At 38.9% G+C, this 11,445-nt stretch overlaps 1 long non-coding RNA gene across 1 annotated transcript in view; it reads left to right on the plus strand.

Moving 5' to 3' along the window:
- Nucleotides 1-10,540, plus strand: part of LOC127491296 (uncharacterized) — a 103,183-nt gene extending 92,643 nt beyond the window's left edge. The window contains exon 4 of the long non-coding RNA XR_011379434.1: nucleotides 10,441-10,540. This is a non-coding gene — a long non-coding RNA (uncharacterized lncRNA). The remainder of the gene's footprint in view (nucleotides 1-10,440) is intronic.
- Nucleotides 10,541-11,445: the final 905 nt, after the last annotated feature.

Raw genomic sequence — 11,445 nt, forward strand, 5'->3', positions numbered from 1 at the left:
ATAGACGTTTTCGGGTGTGTGTGTGTGTTTTTTGTGTGTGTGTGTGTGTGTGTGCGGGGGGAGGGTAGAGTTTCATCTGCTAGTGCCAGTGTCTACAGAATGAAAATTCTTTCCTTACAATAACCAGTAAGTTATTTTCTCGAAAGCAAGAGAAACACATGCCAGTGAGACGTAAACTCAGTTTTCTGTAATGGAATGGCCAGCTCTTTAGGAACACACAGAAGCATTCATATGCCTGGATATTTTCAGTTTTGTCCTGAATAACTTTCAAATGTAGCTTCAATGTGCTTGGGACTTAAGTATTAAAAATATTCTGTGAGAGAAAAGTAAAATTATGTTCTGTCTTTAAACTTTATGGGAACATGTGGTCTTCCTTATAGGGAAAGCAATTGCTACCTCGGCAATATTGGACTTTCATCTTATGTGTTTCATATGCACAGGTTAAACACATGAGAAGCTTTATAAGGCTATAGAAATTGTGTCAGAGAAAACAATCTGTAAGAGGTCTGAGCCATATAAAAATCACCGGCCACATTCAGTCTCATGATGAAGTTCTTTCCAAAGGTATTTGGTTGTATAATTCAAACTATGTGATTACAGGAGAACATGGGTTCAACGATTGCTGTAGGTTATAGTAATAACTCTACAGATACACTCATGTTATGCAAACACTCTCCCAGAACTGGTTGTAGACTAGCACTGGCATATTTCCTTCTGTTAAATCTCATAAATCCAACCAATAATTTGTTTCTGTTACTACCCAAATTAAAACCACCTTCATATTTGAAAATACTTCATACAAATGTGTATGCATATATGTCACTCTGGTAACCTTTCAAGAGGGAAGACTACACAATTTGCCAGTTAACAAACATTTGTGGAGCTTTAATTTTGTTTCCAGCAGCTTCTGGTGGTTCAAAGAAAACAAAAGAATTCAGAGATAAAGCAAGCACTCTGTCACATTGTGTCTTATTCCTGGGACCTTGCTATAGAAGAAAATGATTATGCTGAGCTTGTTATAAATGCCTTGGGAGACAATCATGTGGACTCTGTGGTATTTCAGTTTACTCCCTTTTTTCTTCACTTCTTTCTTCCTTAAATTTTAAAAATATGTCATTTATTTCCTAAGTGAGAACATCACAGTCATTATTTCAGGTAACTAAACTTGTCTAGCTGTAATTTACCTATCATTCAGTGTTAGTATGGACACACAGATTATTCTAGGTTTTCTAATGTAGATTTTTTTTAAACCTCAAAATAATCCTTGCAGATTTTAGAAAAGTTGACCAAAAAATCAGAAAAATAAAGAAGAAAATAAGAAGGTTGCATAACAGAGAAAATCACTGTTAAAATTCTGCTAGTTAATTTTGTGGTGTTTTAAATAGACACACATACATGTAAAGGCATATATATATATATATATATATATATACATTTGGCATCATATTGTAGCATATATCCATAAAGTATGAAAGTAGGTGGGAAAGATCTATGTTAATATTATTTACAATATTATATTTGTGATATTATAAAATATGTTAATATTATTCCACATTATTTTTTTTCTTACAAATTGGAGATGTTGCTGAGGACATTATATGCAATTTGCCTGCATCTGTACTTTTTGAGACACCGTGAATGTGAATTGAATATGTTCCTTGACAGTTTTTTTCTGCCCCATAGCAAGTTCCAATCCTGGCATGTTCATTGAAGGTCCTCAAAAATAGAAACATTTATACTTATAGTGGGCAGGAAAGAAACATTTCACAAATATGCTAGATTGTTTCAACAAAAGGCAAATGCACAAGCTCTCCAAAGATTTATCAATTTCAGGCTCACTAACCACAATATAAAAATATATTTGGCAAAATTCTAAAAACTGAAGACTTTTTAAAAGTAGAATTTTTTTTTATATTCTCAATGCCTTTTTTTCTCCCAGAAACCTTTTATTTAAGATATTCAAACCTCATGCATTTCATAAATGCAACTTTGGAAACATAGTGATAGTGATTCTTCCCATAGTACCCACCCTTCCACCCCCACTCCCATCCTTCTTCTACCTCCCTCTCCTATTCCCATTCTTATAGATCTTATTAAGATCTATTTTCAATTAACTCTATACATAGAAGATTAACTCTGGGCCGGCACCGTGGCTCAATAGGCTAATCCTCAGCCTGTGGTGCTAGCATCCTGGGATTCTAGTCCTGGTCAGGGCACCGGATTCTGTCCCAGTTGCTCCTCTTCCAGTCCAACTCTCTGCTGTGGCTCGGGAGTGCAGTGGAGGATGGCCCAAATGCTTGGACCCTGCACCCACATGGGAGACCAGGAGAAGCACCTGGCTTCTGGCTTGGATCAGCGTGCTTGCCGAAGTGGCTGTTGGAGGGTGAACCAACAGAAGGAAGACCTTTCTCTCTGTCTCTCTCTCTCACTGTCCACTCCGCATATCAAAAAAAAAAAAAAAAAAAAAAAAAGAAGAAGAAGAAGAAGAAGAAGATTAATTCTGTACTAAGTAAAGATTTCAACAAATAGTATGGAAAAAAAAATTGTTCCTCAATAGTTTTTTGATTTCTCTTGATTTCTTCTATGATCCACTGTTCATTCAGGAGCATACTGTTCAGTCTCCATGTGCTTGCATATGTTCTAGAGATTCTTGAGTTGTTGATCTCCAGTTGTTGCTTCATTCCATTGTGGTCAGAGAAGAAGCATGGTATGATTTCATTTTTTTTTTTTTTTTTTTGCATTTGCTGAGACTTGCTTTAGGGTCTAGTCTGTGGTCTATACTAGAGAAGGTTCCATAGACTGCTGAGAAGAATGTGTATTCAGGGCCGGTGCCGCAGCTCACTAGGCTAATCCTCCGCCTTGTGGCGCTGGCACACCCGGGTTCTAGCCCCGGTCAGGACGCCAGATTCTGTCCCGGTTGCCCCTCTTCCAGGCCAGCTCTCTGCTGTGGCCAGGGAGTACAGTGGAGGATGGCCCAGGTACTTGGGCCCTGCACCCCATGGGAGACCAGGATAAGTACCTGGCTCCTGCCATCGGATCAGTGCGGTGCGCCGGCCGCAATGCGCTGGCCGTGGCAGCCATTGGAGGGTGAACCAATGGCAAAAGGAAGACCTTTCTCTCCCTCTCTTTCTCACTGTCCACTCTGCCTGTAAAAAAAAAAAAAAAAAAAAAAAAAAAAAAGTGTATTCTACACAGCAGACTCATAGAAGGGTAGATGTCCTAAACAGCACTCTGGCCTCAGAATCAGCCCTTAAGGAATTCAGATCTGGCTGAAGATCCCATGAGAGTATTATAGGCATGGAAAGCCAAGACACTCTGGCAAAAACAAAAAAACAAAAAATAAACAAAAAAAAAAAAAAAACACCTAAATGAAAGATTTCTGCAAGTGAGATCCCAGTCTAAAGAATGGGCCATCAAAGAAGGAGGTACCTTTCTCTGAAGGGAGGAGAGAACTTCCACTTTGACTATGACCTTGTCTAAATAAGATCAAAGTCGGTGAACTCAAAGGGCTTCCATGGCCTTGGCAACTCATGACAAGAGCCTAGGGAGATTACTGACACCATAAATAACAGTGGCAAATTGTTAAGTCAACAACAGGTATCACTGTGCATTTATTCCTCATGTAGGATCTCTGTCCTTAATGTGTTGTTCAATGTGAATTAATGCTATAGCAAGTACTCAAACAGTATTTTACACTTTATGTTTCTGTGTGGGTACAAACTGTTGAAATCTTTTACTTAATATATACTAAATTGATCTCTTGTATATAAAGAGAATTGAAAATGAATCTTGTTGTGAATGGAATGGGAGAGGGAGTGGGAGCGGGAGATGGAGGGTTGCGGGTGGGAGGGAAGTTATCGGGGGGAAAAAGCCATTGTAATCCATAAGCTGTACTTTGGAAATTTATATTTATTAAATAAAAGTGAAAAAAAAAAGAATGTGTATTCTGCAACTGCAGATGAAAAGTTCTGTAGAAATCTGTTTGGTCCATTTGGTCTATAGTGTAATTAATTGTTGTTTCCTTGCTGATTTTCTGTCTGGTTGATCTGTCCATTGCTGAAAGTGGTGTATTGAGGTCCCCCATTATTAGTTTATCGGGGTGTATATCTCCCTTTAGATCTATTAACATTTCTTTTAAATAGCCAGTTGCCCTGCAATTAGGTGCATATACATTTATCATAGTTACATCTTCCTGTTAAATTGATCCCTTAAGTCATTGCATAGTGCCCTTCTTTGTCTCTTTTAACAGTTTTTGTTATGAAGTATATTCTGTCTGATATTAGGATGGCTACACCAGCTCTTTTTGGTTTCTGTTAGCATGGAATATCTTTTTCCATCCTTTCACTTTCAGTCTTGGTGAGATGTGTTTCTTCTAGGCAGCAAATAGATTTTGTTTGTTTGTTTTCATTCATCCAGTTCTTTATCTTTTAACTGAGAGTTGAGGCCATTCACATTCAAGGTGATTATTGATAAGTAACAACTTGGCCCTGCTGTTTTTCCATAAATATTCCTGTTATTTACTTTGGATTTCCTTTGTACCTTTACTGGGAGATTTTGATGACCATGTTTCTGTGTTTCTGTGTATAGTACATCCTTAAGCATCTTTTGTAAGGCTGGATGAGTGGTGACAAATTCTTTCAATTTCTGTTGGTTATGAAAGGTCTTTATTTCACCTTCATTCATAAGCAAGCGCTTTGCAGGGTACAGTATTCTGGGTTGACAGTTTTTTCTCTTAAGACCTGGAATATATCACATTATTCTCTCCTAGCCCGTAGGATTTCTGATAAGTCAGCTGTGAGTCTAATTGGAAATCCTCTGAAAGTCATCTGGCATTTCTCTTGTGCATCTTTCAGAATCTTTTCTTTATGTTTTACTGTGGAGAGTTTGACTATAGTGTGTCACGTTGAGGATCTTTTCTGGTCATGTCTATTAGGAGTTCTATGTGCTTCCTCTATTGGACAACCCTTTCTTTCTCCGAATTATGGAAGTTTTCTGTAATTATTGCACTAAAAATCCTTCTGTTCTACTTTGTCCATGCCTCTGGAACACCTAAGACCCATATGTTGGGCCATTTGTTAGTATCCCATCAATCTCCAACACTGTTTTTTAGCTTTCTAATGTCTTCTATTTTGGGGGGGGGGGGAGTGAGGGGCTGACTATAAATTTCCAGAGATTTGTTTTCTGACTTGGATGTTCCTTCGTCTTTCTGCCTCACCAAGTCTGTTGTCAAAGCTTTCTACCATATTTTTTATTTGTTCTGTTGGATTCTTCATTTTCAAAATTTTATTTCAATTTCTCTTTAAAATCTCAATTTCATGAAAAAAATTCTTTCATGAAATGTAGAGATTTCTTTAATTTGTGGGTTTGCCTCTGATTACTTCTAAGTAATCCTAAAATCAAATTTTTGAATTCTGTTTCTTGTATTTCTTCAATCTCTTCATTTTCACATTCTAGTAGTGAAGTGTTATTGTGTTCTTTGGGGGGCATCATGTTGTCTTCCTTATTCTTGTTTCTTAAATTGGTATGTTTATTTTTAGGCATTTGTGGAGATACTTGTTGGTTTATTTTTTATTTTTTTCCTGGTGATGGCTTTTATCTTTGGACCATGCTTCTGTGGATTAGTAGAATGTCTACTTTTTCAGTGAATACCTAGAGGTAAGTGGTAGGTGTGGCCAGGCAGCTCTGTTTAGTTCTCTAGTGTGAAGGGAGTGTCCAGTGTCACACCCAGGTTGGGTGTGGTAAAGCTTTTTTTTTAATCAGAGGGGAGATGTGTTCAGCTCTGTTGGCATAGTCTCATGCTCACCTCCTCTCTTTCAAGGAGACCAATGCCTGGGCACTAGCCCCAGTGGGTACAGTATTCATCAGTGCTACCACAAGAATTACACAAAGGATCTGTGCAGTCCTTGGTGTGAGCACAGATCCTACAACAATGACCCTCACTGGGGAATCAGGGAGCCCTAAGCATGTGGAGCCATCCACAGTGATGGCCCAAAGATCCACCACATACCCTCCCATGCAGCCACAGTGTTTTCACAGTCCCAGCACACAAAGCTTCCACAGTTATAAGCACCCAGCCCTTTGTCAATTCTTCCATCCAGACTCAGGTATCTCCTCCTAGCTGGTTGCTGGGAGCAAGGACATGAGCTGTTACGTATGTCCAAAATGGCGCCCACCTAATCTTGGCTAGTTACCCAGTGCCAGGTGGGCAGAGAGAGAGAGAACTGTGCCCCGCTTTTTTCCCTATAGGTTGGCAGGTACACTCTCTGCTACAGGGATCTACGCTGGACTCACACTAGGTTCTTCCTGTAACTTTATCTCCAGTGGTTTGGGCTACTGCAGTCTAGTCTCACCTCACTCTCCAAAGCTGCTACTGAGGCTCTCAGCTGCTGGGGTCCTGAGTTGTGGCATCCACACCCTCCACTTAGGACCACAGTGTCCCTTTAATTTTCGTGAAGTTTGCTCTGAAGTTTTTTCCCTAACTCTGCCCTGAGATTGCTGTCCATTCTGTTTTTTTTTTTTTCCTTTAAACTTTCTTCCCCTAGATTATAGCAGTAAGCTCCCTCATTATTCTGCCATCTTGGTGCCTTGGAATGTTTTCTTCAAGCCTTACACTTCCCAAATATCACTCATTGTAGAAAAATTAAGACTAGGGGTACAAAGGTAGGGGAAAAACACCAGCTTTAGCTTCAGCTGTCAGTTACATAGCCAAGACACAGGAAGAATAGCAAAGGAGACATTACACAACCAATCCCTAGGCAGGGCTTCAGTTATTTTGATTTACACAAAGCATGCGGACTCTGTCATGCCAATGAAGTTATTGAAATAGAAATTTATTCCAGGTGCTTGTGAAGCAGTTACAGAGCAAGACTGAACCAATCACATTCAGGCTCTGCTAACTCCCTGATTGGTTCATGTAGAATATCTCATTAGCATATATCAGCCAATTAGGCAAACTTCTTTCTTTACAAACATAAAAAAACCAAGCCAAGCAGTACTGGCTGGCAACCCTTTTGGGGATCTTCCTCTAGCAACCAGCTGCTGAGAGCTTTCTCTGCTTATTTCAATAAATTTGCTTTGCTCATTCTTGTTTGTGTGCCTCATTCTTCATGGTCAGAAGACAATGAGCTTGAGAGAGGAGGAGCTACAACACAGAAAACTGTAACATTCCCCCTACAAACTTGGCAGAAAGGAGACACGGTGACCCAGTGGGAGAGGAGAAGCTGTAACACAAGGAGCTGCTAACACACAGAACTTCAACATAAACAACTGTAACATATATAAAAAGAAGAATCTGCCACATCTCTTGGGGAAGAGACCCAGACCCCAGTGATTGGAGCCATAGACTCTTCCTGCCAGTACTTTTACAGCATTTGGTGTAAACGTATCTGCACCTTCAGTACATTTCCTTCCAGGGAATAATGGGAGTTTACAAATTCTTCCAAAAAGTTTGTCTTCCTTTGCTGTTGTTATTCCAGGTACCTACAATGCCATTCTCTTTCCCCTCATTTATCATCTAGCTAGTTTTCTTTTTATCATTTAAGCCATCTCCCCCTCCCCCATTATATTAGTTCCTTTCGTGAATGGCCTCTAACCCACAGTCCCACCATTATCTTGATAATGCAGAACTCCATTATTTGGACCAGGTTTAAAGTTTTAACTTCTGTCTGGCACCCAATATATTTCTTGAACATTGGGTGCATTTATACAGAGATGCCCCTCCCAGGTTGTATAATGATCCACCTGACAGTAGGAACCACCACCTGAGAGTCTTCTTCCCTTCCACAGAGGGCTAGGCATTAAACAGGTTCTCAATAAATATATGAAGGAATCTGCAGTCACGGGATGCTTAGCACAGAGGTTATCTACACTTACGTTTGTTGGCGAAAATATTCTTCTACCACCATTTGATGATTAAGAAGAAACACATTGACCAGTTGTTTTTCAGCCAATGAACATGTGAACTGTTTGACAGTATAGAACCTATGTTGTTTGCTCAATTCTGAATGTATGTCATGGGCTGGTGTTACAGTGCAACGAGTTAAGCCACTGCCTGTGACTCCAGCATTCCATATAGGTGCCAGTTCAAGTCCTGGCTGCTCCACTTCTAATCTAGCTGCCTGCTAATGTGCTTGGGAAAGCAGCAGAAGATGGACCAAGTCCTTTGGCCCCTGCGCCCATGTAAGAGACTCGGATGACGTTCCTGGCTCCCAGCTTCAGCCTGGCCCAGCCCCTCCATCATTGTTCCCTCCATTTGGGGAGGGAACCAGCAGATGGAAGTTTCTCTATCTTTCTCTATCTAACTCTTTCAAATAAATAAAAATAAGTCTTATAAAAAGCATGTCCTGTGTTTAAAGGAATGAGGAGCTCAGAGAATAAAAATCTTAGATATGCTCTACTGATTTCAAAGCTTCATTCCAGCTATTTCATTCCTGTATCCATTTTTTAAAAAAGCATTCTTAGCCTCCCTGTTGATCAGATCAATGAGAAAAGAAGGGGAGAAGGAATAAAGTCATTGAGTATTATTCAGATATATATCTTATTTAAGCCTTGGGACAATCCAGAGAAGTAAATCTCATTACTAGTATGCCAGAGAACTGAACAGGATTGGAGAAGTGAAGCAACGGGGAGAGTAACCCTCTCTCCATCAGAGTGAGTGGACCCTTGGCCCTCACTGGGGAATCTAAACAGAAATTATACTTTGAAACTGACAGTATAAACTAAAATACAAGTTCAACTGGTGCCAGATTTCCTTTTTAGATTTTTAAAGTTTTTGGACAGAAATGTATGTTTAAGCATGCAGGCTGCACTTTCAACTGGAGAGGGTTGGCGCCCTCCCAAGGAGTATGAATACCTCAGTATATTGAGTCTAACAGAGACCTCTACTGGCTAAGTCCTGGGACCAGTCTCTGCTGGCCTCATGGTTGAGCAGTTGTCCACTTTATCTCTGATAAGCCTGTAAATAAGTGAAAGTGATAATCATCATTGTTATATTTGTTCATACAATATTATTACTTGCACATTAGATGGGTATGCCAATATCAAAAAATTCACAGAGTTCTGGGTTGGTGGAGTTGGTGAAGAACGAGCTATTCACAAGTTGACTTTAAAATATTTCTTTACCACACCTGAACAAGGCATGGTAAAAATGCTCCTAGTTCTTCTGTCTAAATGAATGGCAGTGTGAGTTCAAATTCAGAGCATTATGAATAACCAATTTTCTGACTAGTAGATTAGAGGAATTGAAGTACAAATGTAAAATAAGAGTAACAGCAAAATGAATCCTGCAGTATATCCTGGAGTGCCCCGTGTGGTATATTTTCATTTTAGGCAGTAATTTATGGATAAATTTTGAGATACTGATGGATCCGTGGCGTGGTGGGGGATAGAAGCCATTCCCATTAGCAGAGCCCACCAGATAATGCTGTCTGCTGCATCTGTGTTGTGTGTCTGCTCCTGTGCTGCCTCTCATGAGATCAGACCAGTATCTGTGATATTAGGATTGGGCCTTTATTAATCAGAATGAACAAACCCTCGATCTTTACAAGGAGGAATCATGAATTGGAGGACTAAATATAGGCAAGCAAATCCAATAACTAAACCCTTGCTGTCAAGACATAAGCAAATACAAATCCCTCTTGTGTTATTATAATGCCTACCAACCTAATTGAGAACACATTCATTTTAAGCTAAATAAATTACTGCTACAATTATATAACCTTGAGGTCACCTCCTTTAGGAGCTGGCCAACACTTGTATTAACCATTCCCCGCTTTACAGTAAATGGCCTCAGCCAATCAATGCCAGATAAATGCTGCTAAAATATGCATTTAATTAACTCAGTCCTTCATTTATTTGCTATTTTAGCCTAGGGATGAAGAAGAAAGTGAAGTTAAATTGTGTGCATTCTCAAACAAGACTTCAGGATGGAGAGCGTTTCCTTTCCAGTCAAAGCACTCTCTTCCTAGTTAGTGTAGCCAAGAGAGAACATTCCTCAGACTTAAACAAAAGAATGGGGCTTTGCTTGCCATATTTATAACTCTATACTCAAGGAAGCAAATCCTACCATTTTCCTTAGAAGGATGGACTTTCCTTAGACAAATGTCTTTTTTTAGGGAGTTGATTCCTATCAGAGAGGTTGGATTCCTCTTGTACTGTTTCAATACCTTCTGACCAGTTGAATACAATGAGAATTATAGCAGTAATTTAGGAATTCATGAACTGCCTTACCCTCTCAAGATGTGTTTTAGAAGATTGTACCCTTCATCTCCTCCCTATGTATAGATTCTTATAGTAAAGAATCTTATATGCAAAGAATCTTATAGTACCTAGGTAGTGGGTCCATAATATGCTTTTTACCAATACTGTCCTTTTGGCTTTGATACAGCTGTGGTAAGCACATTATTATTCACTGAATATCCTCTGCTTCCTCACATCTCCCAGCTGTATAGGTCAAAGCCGTGCAGCATCAGACTATGAACAGAAGTGATGTGTTACTTCAGGTGGAAACATTTGAGGGCTGATGCACAATCTTCTTTCTTCGTTCCTTGGTGATTCTGAAAGTTGAAATGGTGTAAGTATAAAATGGAAGCAGCAGATTTTCTGAGTCACCCCATTGAGGAAAGGCACAGTGAGGGCTACTCCAACTTACAGCGCTTTTTTGATGAGCAAGAAAGAAACTTTTGTTTTATTGAACCACTGAGGTTTCGAGGTTTGTTTATCATAGTATAATCTAGCTTATGTTGACAAACATAATTGGCTTCTATGGTAATAAACAAATCCATAATCTGTAGTACTAAGTAACCATCTAAACTCTGGTAATTTGGATCTAATTTGCATGAATATTAATTCTTTTAAACAAGAAAGGAAAATTATGGTATTCTGCAGACTTCATACCTTCATAATAAGCTGATTGTTCATTAATTTTTAATGAGAAACATTAATTATTATGAATTCTTTGACAAGACTTTGATTTTTTTTGGTAAATGATGACCATAATTAAGCTCCTCATAACGAACACAGCAATTTTTAAACAGTACAATTTATATAATGTTTCTCCTCTGGGAGGTTTAGTTTTCTTAATAAAAAGTAGCAGTAGATATATGACTAAGTTTCCATAATACATGAGGGTTGGTAATTAGTAGATTCACCTCTGTTTTCATTCATTCAGTCATCCTGTTGACATATATCCTTTCTTCTCTCTTTGTAGAACTGAGTTTTACTCATTTCAAGACTGAATTTACAGAAGGAAGCTTTAAATATATTCTAGGGTGCTGGGTTACTTGACAATATAACATCCCCCACCCCCAGAGCATTCCTGTTACTATTGGCTTAATGATTTCATTTATCTATGTCATTCAAAATCTGTTTAATTTTATCATTTATTCTATAACACACAAGCATGTTCACATATACAGAAAGTCAATCATTAACTAAAACCCTTTCAGT

This window comes from Oryctolagus cuniculus, chromosome 1 (genome assembly GCF_964237555.1).
Source record: "Oryctolagus cuniculus chromosome 1, mOryCun1.1, whole genome shotgun sequence".
NCBI classification, from domain to species: Eukaryota; Metazoa; Chordata; class Mammalia; order Lagomorpha; family Leporidae; genus Oryctolagus; species Oryctolagus cuniculus.